The sequence below is a fragment of the Acartia tonsa genome, chromosome 9, assembly GCF_053477335.1.
Source record: "Acartia tonsa isolate MP-2025a chromosome 9, ASM5347733v1, whole genome shotgun sequence".
Lineage (NCBI taxonomy): Eukaryota > Metazoa > Arthropoda > Copepoda > Calanoida > Acartiidae > Acartia > Acartia tonsa.
This window is the reverse complement of record NC_137268.1, coordinates 35,704,330-35,729,147: the sequence shown is the minus strand read 5'-3', so window position 1 is coordinate 35,729,147 and position 24,818 is coordinate 35,704,330. Positions and strand designations below refer to the sequence as shown.

The 24,818-nt window shown below is 46.3% G+C and overlaps 1 protein-coding gene, 1 non-coding gene and 1 pseudogene across 2 annotated transcripts in view; all 3 read right to left on the bottom strand.

Moving 5' to 3' along the window:
* Window positions 1-1,206, bottom strand: part of LOC145329154 (small subunit ribosomal RNA) — a 1,791-nt pseudogene extending 585 nt beyond the window's left edge.
* The window catches only part of LOC145327673 (uncharacterized), a 107,928-nt gene that overhangs the window by 29,171 nt on the left and 53,939 nt on the right, over window positions 1-24,818 (bottom strand). The window lies entirely within an intron of this gene.
* Window positions 21,408-24,735, bottom strand: LOC145329159 (large subunit ribosomal RNA). The gene has a single exon (XR_013882782.1). It is a non-coding gene; the product is annotated as a large subunit ribosomal RNA (ribosomal RNA).

Sequence of the window (24,818 nt, the reverse complement as noted above, 5' to 3'; positions counted from 1 at the left end):
ATCCTTCTAGTGTTCTGGCCTGGTAAGTTTTCCCGTGTTGAGTCAAATTAAGCCACAAGCTCCACTCCTGGTGGTGCCCTTCCGTCAATTACTTTAAGTTTCAGCTTTGCAACCATACTTCCCCTGGAACCAAATAACTTTAGTTTCCAAAAGTCGCCTATCACCACGTCAATAGACATGCGATAGATTACTGGTTGGCATCGTTTATGGTTAGAACTAGGGCGGTATCTAATCGCCTTCGATCCTCTAACTTTCGTTCTTGATCAATGAAAACATACTTGGCATATGCTTTCGCTTTTGGATGTCTTCAAACGGTCCAAGAATTTCACCTCTAGCGCTTGAATACATATGCCCCCGTCAGTCTCTATTTATCATCAAGTTATGGTTGAGACCAACATAACATACACAACTCCTTGTTATATTATTCCATGCACAACTATTCCGACTACTGGTCTGCCTTTAGCACTCTTGTTTTTTCAAAGTAAACACAGACCCAGCTCAATCAACCTTTGAAAGTCAATTGACTTGTCCTTTCCAACCAATCAATAAGAACCGCTAGCGCTTGCGCCAGGGCTCCCACTTGACAATCTTCCGACTACGAGCTTTTTAACCACAGCAACATTAGTATACGCTATTGGAGCTGGAATTACCGCGGCTGCTGGCACCAGACTTGCCCTCCAATTGATCCTTTGACATTAATTTAGATTAACATCATTCCAATTACAAGGCCTCGAAAGAGTCTTGTATTGTTATATTCCGTCACTACCTCTGTCTTTAACAAATGGGTAATTTGCGCGCCTGCTGCCTTCCTTAGATGTGGTAGCCATTTCTAAGGCGCCCTCTCCAGAATCGAACCCTGATTCTCTGTTACCCGTCATAACAACTGTGCGCCTAAGGCACCCAGTCTACAGTTGATAGGTCATACCATGAATGAACTGATAGTCAGGTTAACTGAACTATCAAGAACGGCTTCAGGTCAACTTTAGTACACTTCCGTGTTTGGTTTCTCAAGCGCTTACCTTCCACAACTCCTATTGCCTTGTCTTATGTATTAGCTTGAGAATTACCAAAGTTATCCTTCCGCTGTTCCTTCTGCCCAATCAAGTTGATATGTTTTAATGAGCCTTTCGTAGTCTCTCTCACTTTGGCACATGCATGGCTTAGGCTTTGACGTTAGCATATATTACTGGCAGAATCAACCAGATTAGGTGTCTACCTTCCTATAGACCCCTTGGTTAAGACTCTGACTGGAACCTCTCACCCACAAGCAAGCCAGCAACACCCTTAACCTAGCTTGCCCTTTAGCTCTAAACTTGGGTCTCTTGAAGCCAGTCTTAAGTCTTAAACTTCCTTTCCTTCGTTTCCTTCCTTTAACACAGCGCTTGCTTTGCCAGACTTGCAAGCGCTTGGTTTTGCTTTGAGGTGCCCTAGCTTGGGTTAACAATAGCTGGCACCTCTCTATCCTCCTTCAAAGGATACCTTGGACGTAGTCAAGGTTACCCTCCTAAGACACTCTTTGACTGTCCACTCTCACCCGCAAGCCAGCCCGCTCTTAACCTCTCACCCACAGTTAGACTACAGTCGACTCGACTTTCAGCCCACACGGTAACTTCGGCAGGCAGCGTCTGGATGTCTACTGTAGCCTTCAAACTTGGTCTCTTGAAGTCAAAAGCGGTGCCCTTAAGCTCTAAACGGGAACCTCTTGAGTGGGACAGTCTAAAGTCTCCTTGGTTATGGTTCTCCCGCCCTTCTAACCTTAGGCTTGGTGTCTACTTCACCACGGTTGAAGGTGCCCTTCCTTCTACCCAGGTCTATAACACACTTCCTTTGACTTGGTGTCTACCTCACCACAGTCTCCTTCCTTTGACTGGTGTCACCTTCACCAGCTTGACTTAAGATAGCGGGCGCTCTATCTTAGTCTACCTTCTCACTCAACCAGGCTTCCCTTACTAAGGGTGCCCTCCTTTGACTGTGGTGTCCACCTCACCACAGTCTCCTTCCTTTGACTGGTGTCACCTTCACCAGCTTGACTTAAGATAGCGGGCGCTCTATCTTAGTCTACCTTCTCACTCAACCAGGCTTCCCTTACTAAAGGTGCCTTCCTTTGACTGTGGTGTCCACTTCACCACAGTCTCCTTCCTTTGACTGGTGTCACCTTCACCAGCTTGACTTAAGATAGCGGGCGCTCTATCTTAGTCTACCTTCTCACTCAACCAGGCTTCCCTTACTAAAGGTGCCTTCCTTTGACTGTGGTGTCCACTTCACCACAGTCTCCTTCCTTTGACTGGTGTCACCTTCACCGTCTTACTTAACCAGGCTTCCCTTACTAAAGGTGCCTTCCTTTGACTGTGGTGTCCACTTCACCACAGTCTCCTTCCTTTGACTGGTGTCACCTTCACCGTCTTACTTAACCAGGCTTCCCTTACTAAAGGTGCCTTCCTTTGACTGTGGTGTCCACTTCACCAGAGTCTCCTTCCTTTGACTGGTGTCACCTTCACCGTCTTACTTAACCAGGCTTCTCCCTTAACAAGGGTGCCTAGAGATAGCCAGCATCTATCTCTCCCGACTTTCTTTGACTTGGTGTTCGCCTCACCACAGTCTCCTTCCTTTGACTGGTGTCACCTTCACCGTCTTACTTAACCAGGCTTCTCCCTTAACAAGGGTGCCTAGAGATAGCGGGCGTCTATCTCTTCTCTTCCCCTACCTTTACCTCATAGTATAAAACGCCTAATAATTTTTTTTGAAAACGTCTCCCCCCCCGTTCACCGGTACCTGCAGAGTTTTTGGGCGCCCAGCGGCGCCCATTGGGCCCCATCCAGTAGTAGTAATCCTTAAGCCTACCCTGGAGTGAATCTTGAATTCGCATAATGACTGATTCTACGCGGATAGCTTAGTAGTAATCTACTCTAGAACATCTATACTACTGTATCGATGATCCTTGTAGTCACTAAGCGTCCTCTCGAAGCATAGTCAAGAGTTTTCAATCGATGTCACACCATGTCGGTTACCAAACAGGCAAAGTCCTATCCAGGGGAGTCGGAGCAATCTATCTTGGTTCTTTACCAGGGCACCCGCAGCGCCCGCCCGCTTCCCTTATGGTTGCTACCCTAGTCGACGGAGGGCGCATCACCAGTCCAGTAGGCGACCTTTCCCAAGAATAGCATTCTACCGAGTCCATGTTCCCAGTTCGATGTCCCTTTATCCAACAAGTCATATGAAGGAGGAACCCAGTTAAGGACCAAGATCACTTACACTACTGATAGACTCTTACTCCGAGTTTAAAGACTGGACTAAGGGGGCAGCCTTGGGGATATTTCGCCCCGTTAACTACCGCCCCCAACCAGTACGGTTGAGGTGGAGATGAAGAGATCTAATACGACCCGCACTCCTACTCAGGGTAGCTTAAGTGCACGACGTAGATGAGGCAACTCATGTCACCCGTACGCTCCTTAAGGAAGGTTAACGTCTCGGGAAGCTTGGCCCTGAAACTTGAAGATGCTTAAAGTCCAGTAGACTAAGAATGCTAAAGTCAAAGCAAGGTCATAGTCTTCCAGTCAGGCAGAACACCTGACCTTAGTACTATAACCGACCGCACTAGTATACCAAAGGAGGCGCCTACCCAGGTTAACGCTTGACACTTGGTATGGTACTTATGTCGAACCCCGGTTTAAGTAAAGGACAAGAGGAAACATGAATGCCCCCCACCACCACGTCTTAATCTCCAGAGGGAGGCGACGTGTCTTGTGTTACCATGCTTGGTGCGGTTCTGCTCGTATAGAACTCCCCCTCTGGTTCCTTGCTCTAAGGGCAGCTAAACCGTCCAATCTAGGTTCTCCCAATCACCCTCGTCCAGCATACCTTACCCTGCATAGCGGCCTCAACCCATACCCAGGTCAAATACTCAAGCAAGAGTGCAGTACTAAGGGAGCTATGCCGCAAGCAAGCAAGCGGAACAATTCCTACCTTGAACCAAGGATATGTTAGACTACAGTCGACTCGACTCTCTGCCCACACAGTACTTCGGCAGGCAGCGTCTGGTTGTCTACTATAGCCCTCAACCCTTGGCGCACTGTCACCCTATACTATAAGCGCCAACCCAAGTCAGGTATTTTGACTCACCGAAGGGGTCCACCTACTTAGAGGGAGTCAAGTGTCAAGCAACCCGCACACTACACTTCCTTAAGGTGACGCCTTAAGTATACAGCTTAATCTCCCGACGGAGGCGCTGCACCTTCTTCCACGAGTCTACTTCCCGACTAAGTTACTAAGGTTTCAGTCACTACGGCGGACCGCTGGCGTTCTCGGCCTACTACCCGTTCTACTTAGTGAAGGACTCTCCGCACTTGCCACCTTAAGTATAAGGGTTGAGGGCTGTAGGCACGGAAACTTAGACCGCTTATCTCATCTCTCACCCCAAGCAAGCATCGCCCTACTACACTTGCGGGCCTGTTGAGAGAGTATCCTTCAGAGTGCTACCCAGGTGCACTCTATCTAAGGGTGTTACACCGTGCCTCATCCTTACGGTTACAGTGCCTTTCTCAACCCTTAAGCCAGGCCTTATCAACCTTCTTTGGTACACTCGCTATGCGAACCTGACTTGTAATACCAATCTGTAGGCAACCTTGGTGACCTTAGCTTGCCTTCTACTAAGTGTCTACCTTGTTACCATCCTTCAGGCTTCCTTCGCTCCTCCACTCTAGTGGTTCTCAACCAAGCCTCACCAGGGCACCTTCTACCAAGGTCTTAGGCGGCCCTATACGTTGCCTATACGTTGTACCTTTCCTTAAGGGCAGACCCGCTTCGACAGCCAACTCCCTCACTGGGAGTCCACTGTCCCTTAAGGGAGTTGCCTTAGACCTTGGTTTAGGGTGCCCAAGATACCAGTCTGTTGAACCAGTAGAGTGGGACCACCTACTTCGGTTAGTGCACTAACCCGCAAACGCTAAAGTTAGAAGGCAGCCTACAGATATCTCCTTAACTGCCGCCCGAAGTGACCCTTAAGGCATTCAAGCAACTGTCTACTGTCGCTTGACACTCCTACTACTGGTTGGATGGTTAAGAGTGAACCAAGGTGTTCCGTCTTAGGGTAGTCTTCCTACCCGACTCCAAGCGATGTGCACCCAAGCGACATTCTCGGGTTACCTTAAGGAAGGTTACCCTTACTGGCGAGAACCTGCCCTTGGATATTGGAACACTATAACCAACCACCTACCAAGATCCATTCCAGACCTTTCGGCTACCAGTAGTCTACTTGCGGGATTGATTACCCCCGCAAGCAGCTTGGGTGTGACTCTATAAGGTCAGTCACCCAAGTATTAGGGCTATGATCCATGCCGCCGTCAACTCTACACTGTGCTCCTGACACAAGGTATCCTTGAAGAAGGATGCCTAAAGCAGGAGACTTGCGCTAAGCGCTAAGCTTAGGCTCCCTAAAGCTGCCCTCTAAGTGGTAACGTCCTTAGAAGGCACCTTGTCAGGAGACTTGCCGCCTTGCTCAAGTATTGGTACCTTGAATACCCAGGTGTATTCAAGCAACTGTCCAATGTCACTACCAATACTCTACTACTGGTTGGATGGTTAAGAGTGCACCAAGATGTTCCGTCTTAGGGTATTGGGCAGCCCGTCATTCTCGCGCTGCCTACCCGACTCCAAGCGATGTGCACCCAAGCGACATTCTCGGGTTACCTTAAGGAAGGTTACCCTTACTGGCGAGAACCTGCCCTTGGATATTGGAACACTATAACCAACCACCTACCAAGATCCATTCCAGACCTTTCGGCTACCAGTAGTCTACTTGCGGGATTGTTATGACCCCCGCAAGTAGCTTGGGTGTGACTCTAACAGGTCAGTCACCCAAGTATTGAGCGCTCCTTCAACCTCCTCTATACTAAGACCGTTACCCAATCTTAGGCTCCCGACACAAGGTTTCCTTAGAGGGACACTAAGGGCGCCTTAAGCAGAAGACTTGCCGCCTAATCCTACTATAAGGACACTCAATCTCAGTCAGGAGTACTGTCTTCATCGATAGAGTGACCCGTGTTGCGTTCTTGAAGCGCTATCTATAAGGGTTCCCAAGATAGAGCGCCTTCGGTAAAGGATTCGAACCATTTCCCAACTATAGGTCAAAGCTCTATCTATACGGGTTCCCAAGATAGGCACCTCGTTGTGCGTTAGCGCTTGGTATAGAGTAAGGTAAGGGCAGACATCCAAGATTGATGCCTAGTCTACCCTACTCTACCTTAAGGGCGCCTGTCTCAGTCAGTAGTACTGTCTTCATCGACGTAAGCTCGCCCGCTGTGCGTTAACCCGACCGTATATGCGTTATAGTGACCCTAACCTTCGGTGTCTACCTTCAGTAAGGGTCCAAGAAACCGTATCTAGATTTTCGTTCAAATCCGTCAAGCGGTTTCTATGATAGCGGGCGCTAACCGCTAGTGGTCGGGTCGGGGAGGTAGGGAGAACGACATACCATGCTCTCCCTAAACCTTCGTACTCGAATTCTTTGGCGTAAAAATTCTCTGGCGCATGCCACTTGCACGAAAGTAAGATTTGACCAACCTTCCTCCCCTATATACTTTTAAAATTCCGCTTATGGGAACACTAGTTGAAAAAAAAAATTTTAATTTTACCTTATTAAAAAATTTTTTTTTTGAAGTGGAAAGTGAAAATCTCGGCAACCAAGGTCACTTTGGATAGCTGTAACTTTGGCTAGGATTGAGCTACAGAGGACTTTAAGTACTCAAATTAAACATCTTGGCAAGCCTAACAACTTTTATTAAAGACTTTGGACAAGATTTTGACTTTTAAGGGGGGTTATGGGGACCCAAACTTTGCCAATTTTTGATTTCCATGCATTTGACTGCAAAACTGCAAAAATTTATGCAAATTATTCTAAGTCCAAAGTTGAAAAATGAGAAAATGAAAATATCGCAAACCTAGGTCACTTTGGATAGCTGTAACTTTGGCTAGGATTGAGCTACATAAGACTTTAAGTACTCAAATTAAACATCTTGGCAAGCCTAACAACTTTTATTAAAGGTTTTGGACAAGATTTTGACTTTTAAGGGGGGTTATGACGACCGCAAGTTGCCTGATTTTGGATTTCCATGCATTTGAGTGCAAAAATGTAAAATTTGATCCAAATTTTGGCTAAGACAAGGGTGCCCTCCAAAATGAAAATCTCGGAAACCAAGGTCACTTTGGATAGCTGTAACTTTGGCTAGGATTGAGCTACAGAGGACTTTAAGTACTCAAATTAAACATCTTGGCAAGCCTAACAACTTTTATTAAAGGTTTTGGACAAGATTTTGACTTTTAAGGGGGGTTATGGGGACCCAAACTTTGCCAATTTTGGATTTCCATGCATTTGACTGCAAAAATTAGGGGATCTCAGACCGGCAAGGGGGCAAGGCAAGGCAAGGTGACTCGTTGTCGTTCTCGTTTTGGGTTGACGTTGACGTAAGCGGTTGACGTTGACGTAAGCTGGCTTACCTTCCAAGCGGGTGGAGATAGCGCTTTGCCTATACTAAGACATCGAACCAGGTCTACCTTACGGGTTACCATGCCGCTTCACCTGCCCTCTCTCCCAAGCAAGGTAGCCAGGCAGCAAGGCAAGGTGACTCGTTGTCGTTCTCGTTCTTGGGTTGACGTTGACGTAAGCTGGACTAGGCGCCCTATACCGTGTCTTAGGCTCCCTATACCGTGTCTTAGGCGACCGTAAGCTGGACTAGGCGCCCTATACCGTGTCTTAGGCTCCCTATACCGTGTCTTAAGCGACCGTAAGCTGGACTAGGCGCCCTATACCGTGTCTTAGGCTCCCTATACCGTGTCTTAGGCGACCGTAAGCTGGACTAGGCGCCCTATACCGTGTCTTAGGCTCCCTATACCGTGTCTTAAGCGACCGTAAGCTGGACTAGGCGCCCTATACCGTGTCTTAGGCTCCCTATACCGTGTCTTAGGCGACCGTAAGCTGGACTAGGCGCCCTATACCGTGTCTTAGGCTCCCTATACCGTGTCTTAAGCGACCGTAAGCTGGACTAGGCGCCCTATACCGTGTCTTAGGCTCCCTATACCGTGTCTTAGGCGACCGTAAGCTGGACTAGGCGCCCTATACCGTGTCTTAGGCTCCCTATACCGTGTCTTAAGCGACCGTAAGCTGGACTAGGCGCCCTATACCGTGTCTTAGGCTCCCTATACCGTGTCTTAGGCGACCGTAAGCTGGACTAGGCGCCCTATACCGTGTCTTAGGCTCCCTATACCGTGTCTTAAGCGACCGTAAGCTGGACTAGGCGCCCTATACCGTGTCTTAGGCTCCCTATACCGTGTCTTAGGCGACCGTAAGCTGGACTAGGCATCCTATACCGTGTCTTAGGCTCCCTATACCGAATGTCAATTTCGCCATACAGGTTTGGCGAAATTGGATTTTTGTTGAACTTTCGCCAACACGGTTTGGCTTTTTTGCATTTTCAATGTCAATTTCGCCATACAGGTTTGGCTTTTTTACATTTTCAATGTGAATTTCGCCATACAGGTTTGGCGAAATTGGATTTTTGAGAGGCCAAAAGACAACACGGTTTGGCTTTTTTACATTTTCAATGTGAATTTCGCCATACAGGTTTGGCGAAATTGGATTTTTGTTGAACTTTCGCCAACACGGTTTGGCTTTTTTACATTTTCAATGTGAATTTCGCCATACAGGTTTGGCGAAATTGGATTTTTGTTGAACTTTCGCCAACACGGTTTGGCTTTTTTACATTTTCAATGTGAATTTCGCCATACAGGTTTGGCGAAATTGGATTTTTTTTGAACAAAAGACAACACGGTTTGGCTTTTTTACATTTTCAATGTCAATTTCGCCATACAGGTTTGGCGAAATTGGATTTTTGTTGAACTTTCGCCAACACGGTTTGGCTTTTTTACATTTTCAATGTGAATTTCGCCATACAGGTTTGGCGAAATTGGATTTTTTTTGAACAAAAGACAACACGGTTTGGCTTTTTTACATTTTCAATGTGAATTTCGCCATACAGGTTTGGCGAAATTGGATTTTTGTTGAACAAAAGACAACACGGTTTGGCTTTTTTGGATACCGTGTCTTAGGCGACCGTAAGCTGGACTAGGCATCCTATACCGTGTCTTAGGCTCCCTATACCGTGTCTTAGGCTTGTCTACCCGTACTATAGGCGACCGTAAGCTGGACTAGGCGCCCTATACCGTGTCTTAGGCTCCCTATACCGTGTCTTAAGCGACCGTAAGCTGGACTAGGCGCCCAATACCGTGTCTTAGGCTCCCTATACCGTGTCTTAGGCGACCGTAAGCTGGACTAGGCGCCCTATACCGTGTCTTAGGCTCCCTATACCGTGTCTTAAGCGACCGTAAGCTGGACTAGGCGCCCTATACCGTGTCTTAGGCTCCCTATACCGTGTCTTAGGCGACCGTAAGCTGGACTAGGCGCCCTATACCGTGTCTTAGGCTCCCTATACCGTGTCTTAAGCGACCGTAAGCTGGACTAGGCGCCCTATACCGTGTCTTAGGCTCCCTATACCGTGTCTTAGGCGACCGTAAGCTGGACTAGGCATCCTATACCGTGTCTTAGGCTCCCTATACCGAATGTCAATTTCGCCATACAGGTTTGGCGAAATTGGATTTTTGTTGAACTTTCGCCAACACGGTTTGGCTTTTTTGCATTTTCAATGTCAATTTCGCCATACAGGTTTGGCTTTTTTACATTTTCAATGTGAATTTCGCCATACAGGTTTGGCGAAATTGGATTTTTGAGAGGCCAAAAGACAACACGGTTTGGCTTTTTTACATTTTCAATGTGAATTTCGCCATACAGGTTTGGCGAAATTGGATTTTTGTTGAACTTTCGCCAACACGGTTTGGCTTTTTTACATTTTCAATGTGAATTTCGCCATACAGGTTTGGCGAAATTGGATTTTTTTTGAACTTTCGCCAACACGGTTTGGCTTTTTTACATTTTCAATGTGAATTTCGCCATACAGGTTTGGCGAAATTGGATTTTTTTTGAACAAAAGACAACACGGTTTGGCTTTTTTACATTTTCAATGTGAATTTCGCCATACAGGTTTGGCGAAATTGGATTTTTGTTGAACAAAAGACAACACGGTTTGGCTTTTTTGGATACCGTGTCTTAGGCGACCGTAAGCTGGACTAGGCATCCTATACCGTGTCTTAGGCTCCCTATACCGTGTCTTAGGCTTGTCTACCCGTACTATAGGCGACCGTAAGCTGGACTAGGCGCCCTATACCGTGTCTTAGGCTCCCTATACCGTGTCTTAAGCGACCGTAAGCTGGACTAGGCGCCCAATACCGTGTCTTAGGCTCCCTATACCGTGTCTTAGGCGACCGTAAGCTGGACTAGGCGCCCTATACCGTGTCTTAGGCTCCCTATACCGTGTCTTAAGCGACCGTAAGCTGGACTAGGCGCCCTATACCGTGTCTTAGGCTCCCTATACCGTGTCTTAGGCGACCGTAAGCTGGACTAGGCGCCCTATACCGTGTCTTAGGCTCCCTATACCGTGTCTTAAGCGACCGTAAGCTGGACTAGGCGCCCTATACCGTGTCTTAGGCTCCCTATACCGTGTCTTAGGCGACCGTAAGCTGGACTAGGCATCCTATACCGTGTCTTAGGCTCCCTATACCGAATGTCAATTTCGCCATACAGGTTTGGCGAAATTGGATTTTTGTTGAACTTTCGCCAACACGGTTTGGCTTTTTTGCATTTTCAATGTCAATTTCGCCATACAGGTTTGGCTTTTTTACATTTTCAATGTGAATTTCGCCATACAGGTTTGGCGAAATTGGATTTTTGAGAGGCCAAAAGACAACACGGTTTGGCTTTTTTACATTTTCAATGTGAATTTCGCCATACAGGTTTGGCGAAATTGGATTTTTGTTGAACTTTCGCCAACACGGTTTGGCTTTTTTACATTTTCAATGTGAATTTCGCCATACAGGTTTGGCGAAATTGGATTTTTTTTGAACTTTCGCCAACACGGTTTGGCTTTTTTACATTTTCAATGTGAATTTCGCCATACAGGTTTGGCGAAATTGGATTTTTTTTTAACAAAAGACAACACGGTTTGGCTTTTTTACATTTTCAATGTGAATTTCGCCATACAGGTTTGGCGAAATTGGATTTTTGTTGAACAAAAGACAACACGGTTTGGCTTTTTTGGATACCGTGTCTTAGGCGACCGTAAGCTGGACTAGGCATCCTATACCGTGTCTTAGGCTCCCTATACCGTGTCTTAGGCTTGTCTACCCGTACTATAGGCGACCGTAAGCTGGACTAGGCGCCCTATACCGTGTCTTAGGCTCCCTATACCGTGTCTTAAGCGACCGTAAGCTGGACTAGGCGCCCTATACCGTGTCTTAGGCTCCCTATACCGTGTCTTAGGCTTGTCTACCCTTACTCTAGGCGCCCTTAAGCGGGAGTAGGCGCCCGTAGAGCGAGGTATCAACACGAGCTTGAGTGTCAAACACCATTCCTTAGTCAAGGTGCCCTTAAGTCCCGCTAGAGAAGGAAAAGTGTAGGCGAGGGTTGACAACGGAGGTCTAGACTGGGCCACAGATGAGCTACAAGAATCGTTTTGGTGTCTATAGAGAGCTTATACGATCCAACTATCAGTTACCATTTCAACCCATAGTCTAAAGTCAGTCTAAGTATACGTGCGGGTGCCCTAAAGTCAGGCAACCTTAACCCGTATAAGGAGTCGTCCAATCTCAAACTGTCTTTAATAAAAGATGCTCTAAATGCCCTCAAGATCATACACAAGAAGTTTCATTCCATTATCTCTAACCGTTCTCCGCTTGTAGGGCGCCAAAGTCGAGTAACCGGAGAGAGCAGTCTCCCAACCCATCCACCCGTATACGCAACCCCCTATACTGACTCGCTCCGGTACCTCGACTTTGGCGCACTACCAACGGAGAACGGTTAGAGATAATGGAATGAAACTTAGTGTGGACATTCTTGACACCATTATGAGCATCTTTTATTAAAGGAAGTTTGAGATTGGGGCACTCTAAGACCCAGTTAAGGTGCCCTAAAGTCAGGCTACCTTAACCCGTATAAGGAGTCGTCCAATCTCAAACTGTCTTTAATAAAAGATGCTCTAAATGCCCTCAAGATCATACACACAAAGTTTCATTCCATTATCTCAACCCATTCTCCGCTGGTAGTGCGCCAAAGTCGAGGTACCGGAGCGAGTCAGTATAGGGGGTTGCGTATACGGGTGGATGGGTTGGGAGACTGCACTCTCCGGTTACTCGACTTTGGCGCACTACCAACGGAGAACGGTTAGAGATAATGGAATGAAACTTAGTGTGGACATTCTTGACACCATTATGAGCATCTTTTATTAAAGGAAGTTTGAGATTGGGGCACTCTAAGACCCAGTTAAGGTGCCCTAAAGTCAGGCTACCTTAACCCGTATAAGGAGTCGTCCAATCTCAAACTGTCTTTAATAAAAGATGCTCTAAATGCCCTCAAGATCATACACACGAAGTTTCATTCCATTATCTCTAACCGTTCTCCGTTGGTAGTGCGCCAAAGTCGAGGTACCGGAGCGAGTCTCACTTACAGTCACCTTGACTACTGAATAGCGTTTGACACTAGCGCTCGTATTGGTACCTCGACTTTGCCGCTCTACCAGTCTGCCTACAGTCAAGCTAGCTTAACCAAACTTCGTACAGGGCACCATTAGGCATCAGAGAGCATATCATCTCGAAGTAAAGGGTCCGTTTAGACGACTCTAGAGGGCACTTAAGGCGCCCTGAAGCCTGGTCACCCGAAACTTGGATTCGGGTCTCCCGACTTCAGGGCGCCTTAAGTGCCCTCTATACTGCCCCAAGACCCCTGTAATGGTCGTAAAAGATGTCCAGCATGTCAAGACGAATCCATAGACACCTTAAACTCGTTTCTACGTTGACGGAGAGTGGAGTTAGGATGATTCTACCACACGCAACCCGTCTTAGCAGGACGAGAGCGCTAACCGCAGATCTGCAAATCCAGTGCTCAACACGGTTCCTCGTCTTTGGCAAGTCACCAAATGGGCTACAGTTGAGCTAGGAACGAGGTTAAGGTGTCTACAGAGACGTCTTGGCATGCTGAAGAGATAACTCTACACATTAGCTAGTCTAAAGTCACTCTAGAGGGCACTTAGGGCGCCCTGAAGCAACCCAGGTCAAATCTGAAGGCTGCCGCCAGCTTAGCGCTAAATCCAAGTTTTGACTTTGGCACTCCACCAGTCAGGCTACAGTTGAGATATCGACCTCTAGTCTTTTCTATAGTGTCCAGTAGGCATCTGACTATCATATCCTAGCTTGACAAGGTCATATCTCAACTTTCAAGGCGCTGAGGGCACTCAGAGTGACCCTATACCGTCAAAATCTGAAAATACGCGATGTTGCAAAAATCAAAAAAAGTCGATTTTTTATGCAAAAATGAGCTATTTGAGCGGCCCAAAGGCATTCAATCTTAGTTTGGGGTCCATTGGGATGATTTAGGATGGTTTTTGGGTCAATCAAAATTTTGACCAAAATCGATGATTTTTCCATGCTATACCCTTAGCGTTTTTGCCAAAAATGGCCATTTTCGAGGGTTTTGGTAGAAGTGCTGTAAAATGCTTCAAAGTTGAGATAATGACTTCAAATTGAGTACAGATACTCTTGGGCATGTGTCTGACCACATACTAGCTTGGGAAGGCATTTGGACAACTTTCAAGGGGAGGGTGCCCCCCCAAAGACGAGGACTCAAAATCTCAAAATCTGGGTTTTGGGTCAAAATTTTGACATCGCGATTTTTTGATCTAATATGAACCAGCATAGTCCCCTGACACCAAAAACACCTTTGAAAGTGATTTTGGATGCCTAGAACTGATTCTATGGGCAAAAACGTGCAAAAAAAATCTTACGCAAACTCAAATCTTGAAATTTTTTCGGTTCTCGTCTTTGGCGCCCCCTAACCCCCCCAGGAAGTCAAAATCTTGTCCAAAACCTTTAATAAAAGTTGTTAGGCTTGCCAAGATGTTTAATTTGAGTACTTAAAGTCTTATGTAGCTCAATCCTAGCCAAAGTTATAGCTATCCAAAGTGAACCCAGGTTCAAAGGTCGATGTTTCCACTCATGCGGTTACGGTTTTGGCGCACTCAACCTACGGGTAGGACACCCTAAATTTTCATATCTCAGGCCACAGATGAGCTAGAAAGGAGTTTAAGGTGTCTATGGATTCGTCTTGGCAAATAAAAGTCAGTTACCATCACAACCTATAGTCTAAAGTCACTCTAGAGGGCACTTATGACCCCCTGAAGGCGGTAGAGTGAAACCAAGATTTTTCAAGATTTCAGCCTAGCGACCTTCAGGGTGCCCTAAGTGCCCTCTAGAGTCGTCTAAACGGACCCCTTACTTCGAGATGATATGCTCTCTGATGCCTAATGGTGCCCTGTATGAAGTTTGGTTAAGCTAGCTTGACTGTAGGCAGACTGGTAGAGCGGCAAAGTCAGGCTAGCGCAAAATGTGGGACACCTGTAACGAGAATGGTACCCAGGGGGGGTATGAAGTGAAAATTTTGGTGAAGGAGATCACTTTAAACCTTATAAACGTTGTCCCTATACCCAATAGACTTGATTAGAACCATTAAAACCAGAATCCAAGACACAAAATTTTTTGACTCGATTTTCAAAATCACGCCAGGGGGGTGCGGAGGATGAAAAATTGAAAAAAAAAAAAGTTGTCTCCAAATGTGCTTTTAATGGTCCTAATCAAGTCTATAGGGTATAGGGAGAACGTTTATAAGGTTTAAAGTGATCCCTTTCACCAAAATGGACCCAGGTTACCCCCCCTGGGCAGTACTGTGAAATCTCAAAAATCGATGTCCTGACAGGGGGTAGGGTCGGTCCATTTTGGTGAAGGTGATCACTTTAAACCTTATAAACGTTCTCCCTATACCCAATAGACTTGATTAGAACCATTAAAACCACATTTGGAGACAACTTTTTTTTTTTTTCAATTTTTCATCCTCCGCACCCCCCTGGCGTGATTTTCAAAATCGAGTCAAAAAATTTTGTGTCTTGGATTTTGGTTTTAATGCTTCTAATCAAGTCTATTGGGTATAGGGACAACGTTTATAAGGTTTAAAGTGATCGCCTTCACCAAAAAGTACCCAGGTATACCCCCCTGGGGTCATTCCACTTACAGGTGTCCCACATTTTTCGCTCGTCTGACTTTGCCGCTCTACCAGTCTGCCTACAGTCAAGCTAGCTTAACCAAACTTCGTACAGGGCACCATTAGGCATCAGAGAGCATATCATCTCGAAGTAAAGGGTCCGTTTAGACGACTCTAGAGGGCACTTAGGGCGCCCTGAAGCCTGGTACCCCAAAACTTGGATTCGGGTCTCCCGACTTCAGGGCGCCTTAAGTGCCCTCTATATTGGCGCAAGACCCCTATAATGGTCGTAAAAGATGTCCAGCATGTCAAGACGAATCCATAGACACCTTAAACTCGTTTCTAGGTTGACGGAGAGTGGAGTTAGGATGATTCTACCACACGCAACCCGTCTCAGCAGGACGAGAGACGTAACCGCAGATCTGCAAAACCAGTGCTCAAGACGGTTCCTCGTCTTTGGCAAGTCACCAAATGGGCTACAGTTGAGCTAGGAACGAGGTTAAGGTGTCTACAGAGACGTCTTGGCATGCTGAAGAGATAACTCTACACATTAGCTAGTCTAAAGTCACTCTAGAGGGCACTTAGGGCGCCCTGAAGCAACCCAGGTCAAATCTGAAGGCTGCCGCCAGCTTAGCGCTAAATCCAAGTTTTGACTTTGCCACTCCACCAGTCAGGCTACAGTTGAGATATCGACCTCTAGTCTTTTCTATAGTGTCCAGTAGGCATCTGACTATCATATCCTAGCTTGACAAGGTCATATCTCAACTTTCAAGGCGCTGAGGGCACTCAGAGTGACCCTATACCGTCAAAATCTGAAAATACGCGATGTTGCAAAAATCAAAAAAAGTCGATTTTTTATGCAAAAATGAGCTATTTGAGCGGCCCAAAGGCATTCAATCTTAGTTTGGGGTCCATTGGGATGATTTAGGATGGTTTTTGGGTCAATCAAAATTTTGACCAAAATCGATGATTTTTCCATGCTATACCCTTAGCGTTTTTGCCAAAAATGGCCATTTTCGAGGGTTTTGGTAGAAGTGCTGTAAAATGCTTCAAAGTTGAGATAATGACTTCAAATTGAGTACAGATACTCTTGGGCATGTGTCTGACCACATACTAGCTTGGGAAGGCATTTGGACAACTTTCAAGGGGAGGGTGCCCCCCCAAAGACGAGGACTCAAAATCTCAAAATCTGGGTTTTGGGTCAAAATTTTGACATCGCGATTTTTTGATCTAATATGAACCAGCATAGTCCCCTGACACCAAAAACACCTTTGAAAGTGATTTTGGATGCCTAGAACTGATTCTATGGGCAAAAACGTGCAAAAAAAATCTTACGCAAACTCAAATCTTGAAATTTTTTCGGTTCTCGTCTTTGGCGCCCCCTAACCCCCCCAGGAAGTCAAAATCTTGTCCAAAACCTTTAATAAAAGTTGTTAGGCTTGCCAAGATGTTTAATTTGAGTACTTAAAGTCTTATGTAGCTCAATCCTAGCCAAAGTTACAGCTATCCAAAGTGAACCCAGGTTCAAAGGTCGATGTTTCCACTCATGCGGTTACGGTTTTGGCGCACTCAACCTACCGAAAGGGCACCCTAAATTTTCATAACTCAGGCCACAGATGAGCTAGAAAGGAGTTTAAGGTGTCTATGGATTCGTCTTGGCAAATGAAAGTCAGTTACCATTTCAACCTATAGTCTAAAGTCACTCTAGAGGGCACTTATGACCCCCTGAAGGCGGTAGAGTGAAACCAAGATTTTTCAAGATTTCACCCTACCCTCCTTCAGGGCGCCCTAAGTGCCCTCTATAGTCGTCTAAACGGACCCCTTACTTCGAGATGATATGCTCTTTGATGCCAGAGGGTGCCCTGTACAAAGTTTGGTTAAGCTGGCTTGACTGTAGGCAGCCTGGTAGAGCGGCAAAGTCGAGGTACCAATACGAGCGCTAGTGTCAAACGCTATTCAGTAGTCAAGGTGACTGTAAGTCAGACTCGCTCCGGTACCTCAACTTTGGCGCACTGCCAGCGGAGAACGGTTAGAGATAATGACTTGAAAATTGGTGTGGATGATCTTGACACCATTATGAGCATCTTTTATTAAAGGAAGTTTGAGATTGGGGCACTCCAATACCCAGGTAAGGTGCCCTGAAGTCAGGCTACCTTAACCCGTATAAGGAGTCGTCCAATCTCAAACTGTCTTTAATAAAAGATGCTCTAAATGCCCTCAAGATCATACACACAAAGTTTCATTCCATTATCTCTACCCGTTCTCCGTTTATAGGGCGCCAAAGTCGAGTAACCGGAGAGAGCAGTCTCCCAACCCATCCACCCGTATACGCAACCCCCTATACTGACTCGCTCCGGTACCTCGACTTTGGCGCACTACCAACGGAGAACGGTTAGAGATAATGGAATGAAACTTAGTGTGGACATTCTTGACACCATTATGAGCATCTTTTATTAAAGGAAGTTTGAGATTGGGGCACTCTAAGATCGGGTTACGGTGCCCTAAAGTCAGGCTACCTTAACCCGTATAAGGAGTCGTCCAATCTCAAACTGTCTTTAATAAAAGATGCTCTAAATGCCCTCAAGATCATACACACAAAGTTTCATTCCATTATCTCTAACCGTTCTCCGTTTATAGGGCGCCAAAGTCGAGTAACCGGAGAGAGCAGTCTCCCAACCCATCCACCCGTATACGCAACCCCCTATACTGACTCGCTCCGGTACCTCGACTTTGGCGCACTACCAACGGAGAACGGTTAGAGATAATGGAATGAAACTTAGTGTGGACATTCTTGACACCATTATGAGCATCTTTTATAAAAGGAAGTTTGAGATTGGGGCACTCTAAGACCCAGTTAAGGTGCCCTAAAGTCAGGCTACCTTAACCCGTACCTCAAGTGTCTTTAACCGGAGCGAAGCGACGTAACGCTGGCTTGGGTCCCATACCTCAAGTGTCTTTAACCGGAGCGAAGCGACGTGTATAGGGGGGACACGGACAACGCTATTATCCATCCATCAACCTTTCAATCTCTGAAGCAAGCCTTCAGTCACCCGTTTTAGAGGGTGACCACGAGTGCAGCTTCTTCTTAAGCGGAGCGAGTAAGGGCTCCCTCTAAAACGGTTGCAACTGAAGGCACTTCAGAGATTGAAATGGTTTTGGATGGATGCCTTCCTTTACCCTGTCAACGAGGTGGTTTACCTGGGTTTTCAAGACTGGTGACACTGACACGTTATGGCTTATCTACGGGCCCTTCTACCTTCCTATCTCCCCTTAGTATCACGCCTCGCTTCGCTCGGGTTTCAAGACACTAGGGGAAGCCTCGCTTCGCTCGGCTTCCCCCTGGCACCCACACGTTATGGCTTATCTACGGGCCCTTCTACCTTCCTATCTCCCCTTAGTATCACGCCTCGCTTCGCTCGGGTTTCAAGACACTAGGGGAAGCCTCGCTTCGCTCGGCTTCCCCCTGGCACGGACACGTTATGGCTTATCTACGGGCCCTTCTACCTTCCTATCTCCCCTTAGTATCACGCCTCGCTTCGCTCGGGTTTCAAGACACTAGGGGAAGCCTCGCTTCGCTCGGCTTCCCCCTGGCACGGACACGTTATGGCTTATCTACGGGCCCTTCTACCTTCCTATCTCCCCTTAGTACACTGCCCTCGCTTCGCTCGGGTGACTGTTGCACGTTATAGCCAGCCAGCAAATCCAGCAAGATCTCAAGGCACCGTGTGTCCTATGCCTGGGTGCCCTTTCAGTGAGCCTAGGGAAATGTAACTTTCGCCAACACGGTTTGGCTTTTTTGCATTTTTTTTCTCATTTCGCCAAACAGGTTTGGCTTTTTTGGATTTTCAATGTCAATTTCGCCATACAGGTTTGGCGAAATTGGATTTTTGAGAGGCCAAAAGACAACACGGTTTGGCTTTTTTGCATTTTCAATGTGAATTTCGCCATACAGGTTTGGCGAAATTGGATTTTTGTTGAACTTTCGCCAACACGGTTTGGCTTTTTTACATTTTTTTTTCTCATTTCGCCAAACATGTTTGGCTTTTTTGGATTTTCAATGTCAATTTCGCCATACAGGTTTGGCGAAATTGGATTTTTGTTGAACTTTCGCCAACACGGTTTGGCTTTTTTACATTTTCAATGTAAATTTCGCCATACAGGTTTGGCGAAATTGCACTTTCGATGTCACGGTTTGGCGTGAGTGAGTCTTGGATGCCGTGTCCTAGGCGTCAGCCTGTAGCAGCGCAAAATCTACGTCTAACCCTAACATAAGTCCTTGGTATACCAAGCTTGGTGTCCAGGCTTGGGTGCCCCAAGGCGTCAGCCTGTAGCAGCGCAAAATCTACGTCTAACCCTAAGAATATAGGCTTGGTATACGGGTGTCCAAGGCGTCAGCCTGTAGCAGCGCAAAATCTACGTCTAACCCTAAGAATATAGGCTTCCTATACGAGCGCTAGTGTCCAGGCTTGGGTGCCTTGCTTACGGTCTTAGTGTCCTTATAGGGTGCCCAAGGCGCCAGCCTGTAGCAGCGCAAAATCTACGTCTAACCACAAGAATATAGGCTTCCTATACGAGCGCTAGTGTCCAGGCTTGGTGTCCTTGCTTACGGTCTTAGTGTCCTTATAGGGTGCCCAAGGCGCCAGCCTGTAGCAGCGCAAAATCTACGTCTAACCACAAGAATATAGGCTTCCTATACGAGCGCTAGTGTCCAGGCTTGGTGTCCTTATAGCGGGTATAAGGGAACCTTCATACCGTAAGCAGATTTGACCCGCTTTCCAATGTCCTGACTGCGTAGAATCGTGGTGTCCAGGCTTGGTGTCCTCGCTTACGGTTAGTGGTGTCCTTATAGGGTGCCCAAGGCGCCAGCCTGTAGCAGCGCAAAGTCTACGTCTAACCCTAAGATAATCCGTCTAACCGTGTCTTAAATACAAGTGTCTGCGCCATATAATTCCTCTATTGATTGATTTTTAGGGGCACTATGATGTGTGTCTATCCTGAAAAGTCTACGTTGATTCCTACTTACTTTGGTGAAGGTTTTAAGAATCTAGAGTTAATTTGTAAAATTAAATATTTAACATAAATTTCTATTTTAACAATAAAATTCAAATTTATCTATATTTTTTACATATTTTCAATGTTTTGTACGCCAAAAGTGGGCTATTGATTGATTGCTCCCTAGGAAATTTCGCCAAACCGTGTTGTCTTTTGTTACATTTTCCTAGGAATTTCGCCAAACATGTTTGGCTTTTTTGGATTTTCAATGTCAATTTCGCCATACAGGTTTGGCTTTTTTGCATTTTCAATGTCACGGTTTGTCTTTTGGCCTCTTTTTTTTTCTAATTTCGCCAAACCGTGTTGTCTTTTGTCTTTTGTCTTTTTGAATTTCGCCAAACATGTTTGGCTTTTTTGCATTTTCAATGTCACGGTTTGTCTTTTGGCCTCTTTTTTTTCTCATTTCGCCAAACCGTGTTGTCTTTTGTCTTTTGTCTTTTTGAATTTCGCCAAACATGTTTGGCTTTTTTGCATTTTGGCCTCTTTTTTTTTCTAATTTCGCCACACAGGTTTGGCTTTTTTACATTTTCAATGTCACGGTTTGTCTTTTGGCCTCTTTTTTTTCTAATTTCGCCACACCGCTTTGGCTTTTTTGCATTTTCCTATGTCGTGGTTTGGCTTTTGGCCCAAGGCGTCAGCCTGTAGCAGCGCAAAATCTGCGTCTAACCAAAAAAAACCCTAGGAAAAATTCAAAAAAACCCCAAACGCCTTACCTGTTTGGCGAAATTGCAAAATTAGCAATCAATCAATAGCCCACTCAAGGCTCTTTCTAGTCGTGAGTTTCTGTAAGCCACGCAATATTTTCGGCCTCTCAAAAAACCAAAAAGTCGTGTGCCGCCGGCAGGGCTGCAAAGCTTGTTTTGGCTCTCTGACTGTTGCCTATTCTTCGCGCCCGAAAGGGCGCGACTTTAAGCGCAAGTTTTAAGCGCAAAAACGCCAAATAATTTATCAATATGACCAGGATCCCTCATCCCCCACCACCAGCTTAAAAAACACGAATTTTAGCGCAGAGAGGGCACCTTTCTCAGGGTTCACCCTACACAGCGGTAGGGGTCTCCCTCCAGGTGCGCTCTCTCTAGCGCTAAAATCCAGTCTCCCAAGCTGGTGACAACGGCTTCATCTGCCGAGTGTCAAAGGTTGTTGGTGGGCACCTGTTAAGTCGTCAGGTGGGTGTCAGGAACAGCTCACCGTCTCAGTCACTCGACTCTGTATGAGTCTAATGATGAACAACGGGGCCTTCCTCCTAAGTCGTGTCCTTGGGACACAGTGATTGGGAGCGATAGATAGATATAGCTTTCGTTCTACCAGGCTTGCGCCTAGCTGCTCCTTTCCCGACAATCTCACTAATTTTAGATAGCTCTCAAGACTGGTCTCTAGCTTAGAGGCGTTCAGCTATTAACCAAAGTACTTAGCGCATCTGCTCTGACAAGTCAAACAACAGAAACACCAGCGGTACCAGGCTCTGGTTCCTCTCGTACTAAAGAGCCTTACTCAAGACTAGTCCTCCCTATTAGTAGGGTAAAACTAACCTGTCTCACGACGGTCTAAACCCAGCTCACGTTCCCTTTTGACGGGTGAACAATCCGACACTTTCTGAATTCTGCTTCAAAATGATAGGAAGAGCCGACATCGAAGGATCAAAAAGCTACGTCGCTATGAACGCTTGGCAGCCACAAGCCAGTTATCCCTGTGGTAACTTTTCTGTCACCTCTTCCTTCAAACCACGAATTAAAGAGGATCGATAGGCCGTTGTTTCCAAGGTTCTCCTTGTACTGAAAGGAGAACTCAAGCTGGCTTGTGCCCTTCTACTCTATTCAAGGTTTCTTTCCTTGAGGAGCCAACCTTAGGACACCTGCGTTATCGTTTGACAGATGTACCGCCCCAGTCAAACTCCCTGCCTCACTCTCTCTGAGGTTAGGGTTGCCCTTTCAACTTCCTTCTACAACTGAAGCAAGGCATTAAGCCAAGCTGTCTTTCCCTTCCGACTTCTTAAGCAGAGAAGACATACGTGTGAGAGTATTTCAAGACTGGCTTTTACACCTCCTCTCTATCCTACTTCAAGTATTCCTCTCCACCAAGCGAAACTAGAGTCAAGCTCAACAGGGTCTTCTTTCCCCGCTAATATCCACAAGTCCGTTCCCTTGACTGCGGGTTCGCTAGATGGTAGATAGGGACAGTGGGAATCTCGTTAATCCGTTCATGCGCGTCAGTAGTTATCTGACGAGGCATTTGGCTACCTTAAGAGAGTCATAGTTACTCCCGCCGTTTACCCGCGCTTAATGGGACCTCTTCCATTTGACATTCAGAGCACTGGGCAGAAATCACATCGAGTCAATGTCACCCTTTGACTATCTCGATGCTTTGTTTTAATTAAACAGTCGGATTCCCCCTGCTCGTGTCAGTTCTGATCAAGCTATTGATAGCTAGACGTATATACGTAAGTATATGAAGCCTAGCGCTTCCATGCCTTCAAGATTAAAGGTCCGAACCACATCCAGTCCTTCCAATCCAAGGGCACTTCCACGCTAAACCCGACTAGCTTAGCCTTCAGAGCCATTCTTTCTCCCAAAGTTACAGAACCATTTTGCCGACTTCCCTTACCTACATTATTCTATTGGTCAGAGGTTCTTAACCTTGGAGACCTGCTGCGGATATGAGTACGGCCTACACCAGTTCAACCATAGCCTTAAGATTGGTTTTCAAGGTCCAGCTTCCACCAGAGACACGTCTTGAACGGACGTGTTCTTAGCTAGGGTTACCTTTACTCACTCTGACAGTGTTTCAAGGTGACCTTTCGCTTATATAGAAAAGACAACTCTCTCTCTGGGGTTAGAAGGAATCCCAATCCACTTTCCTGGTTACCCAGGCCTATATGCTAGGATGAGACTGGTATAGGAACTTGAACTCTAACAAGTTTCCCTTTCTCCGCTTGCACTTGCCTGTGCCTTGTACATACTTCAACTTTAGATTAGAACCGCCTGACTCGCGTTCAACTACTGTTCACACGAAACCTTTCTCCACTTCGACTATCCAATCCCTCCTTGGATTATTCGCTACTTCCACCAAGATCTGCACACAACGTTGCTCCCGACTTTACTTTAACTGGCCCTTTCTTGCCACGTTATTACCAGCCTACTTGTGCCTAGCCAACCTCTAGGCACAGCTGGAGTATAAGTCCTTCTATAGTTTTAGCAACATCCATTTTCAGGACTGCTTTCTTCGACAGGTGAGTTGTTACACACTCCTTAGCGGGTCCCAACTTCCATGGTCACCGTCCTGCTGTCTTAAGAAACCAACACCTTTTGTGGTATCTTATGAACTATGACTTTGTTACTTTAACTCTGCGTTTGGATCATCCCACAGCGCCAGTCCTGCTTACCAAGAATGGCCCACACGTCCTTTCATATTCCTTCCGACTTTAGCAAGGCCTTGTTTCTACTTAAGCGCCAAGCTATTCTCATCCATTTATAGTTTGAGAATGAGTTGAGATCGTTCCAATCCCATTCCTCCTAGTCATTTGCTTTACCAGATGAAACTATCCTTGTGAATTACAGCTATCCTTAGGGAAACTTCGACTGGAACCAGCTACTAGATAGTTCGATTAGTCTTTCGCCCCTATACTCGACTCTGACAATCGATTTGCACGTCAGAATTGCTACGGGCCTCCACCAGGCTTTCACCTGGCTTCACCCTGATCAAGCATAGTTCACCATCTTTCGGGTCTTAACAGATTCACTCAATCTGACTTTGCCGCTACTACTATAGCAAGCCTTCAACGAAACCACATGCCTTGGTTTCCCACTTGACTTCCCTTCACACCAACCCTCTACTTGGGTTCTATTTGTCCGCCTGTTAAACTCCTTGATCCGTGTTTCAAGACGGGTCGATGTCACCGTCTTTACTTTTCAACAACGAGTGCTTTAGCGCTCGCTATGCCGCCCTCTACACACAACTGAAGTGCTAGCTCTCCCGTCTAATGCACCTCCTTCCTTCTCCTTCAAGGTTGACTCTAACTGGTACCCAGGTTCACCTTCCTATGAACACAAGGAATACCAGCTTGAGACCCTTACACCGTTTGTCAAAGGACAATTTCACATACTTTTGACTCTCTCTTCAAAGTTCTTTTCAACTTTCCCTCACGGTACTTGTTTGCTATTGGCCTTGCCGCCAGTCTTTAGCTTAATGAATGGTTTACCTCAACCTTCAGAATACAATTCCAAATATTCCTACTCCACTCTCAAGCGGGCGTGCCTAGACCTTCCCAGCTCTCTTGGTCCTTCACCTTTCCTATGAACGAACCACATTCACGAGAGACCTTGCCATGGGAAGCCTAGACTACCCGCTTGCTTGCGCCTCACAGTCCCTCTTACAGAGAGACTCAGCCTAGAGCTACCGTCTTGTCATTCGCTATTACTAAGACGGTCTCCTTGGATTCCTTTTCCTCCGCTTATTGATATGCTTAAGTCAAGCGGGTCTTTCATTCTCTATCAAACACTCTTATTGAGTCAAACTGCCGCTAATTCTCAAATTAGACCTTTACGTAGCTCTTTGGATCCGTCGCATATATTACTGTCCTCTC